Raw genomic sequence first — 513 nt, 5'->3', positions numbered from 1 at the left:
GTCTCTCTCTCTCCCAGGAAACGTAAATCTCAATTTTTTTGTATCCTTTAATTTTACTAAACTTGTTTTGATTGGTTCATCTTAATAAATGTATGAGTAGGGGTTTAATGAGCAGAAATAAAATGAACAGCCAATTCTAAATGAATACTTACCATCATCAGAATTTAAAATCCAACACTTTTTTTTTATTCACCTTACTTAAAAAAGCGAAAGTTGTACGTTGTAAATACCCAAAACAGTGTCCACATCGGAATACCCGCCGCCAGCATGCGTTTCCCCCTCGGGCACCTGCGGTGGGAATCCCTAACGGATTTCGTCACAAGCACATATTTCGGTCCTGTGTTGATCTTGTTCGGTTAGTGGTCAAAGTCTGCAGGTCGCGCCCTAAACGGGCTTTTTTTTAGATTACTGATTCAAGAGGGTGGGTTTAGAAGTGTGTTTAGCGTGTCGACTCTCCAAACGGGTGTGTGGCGGGATTTTCCAAAGTTAGGAGTTGGAACTTCGGGGAACTAC

This window comes from Penaeus monodon, chromosome 21 (genome assembly GCF_015228065.2).
Source record: "Penaeus monodon isolate SGIC_2016 chromosome 21, NSTDA_Pmon_1, whole genome shotgun sequence".
NCBI classification, from domain to species: domain Eukaryota; kingdom Metazoa; phylum Arthropoda; class Malacostraca; order Decapoda; family Penaeidae; genus Penaeus; species Penaeus monodon.
The sequence above is the reverse complement of the archived record's forward strand: the minus strand, read 5'-3'. Positions refer to the sequence as shown.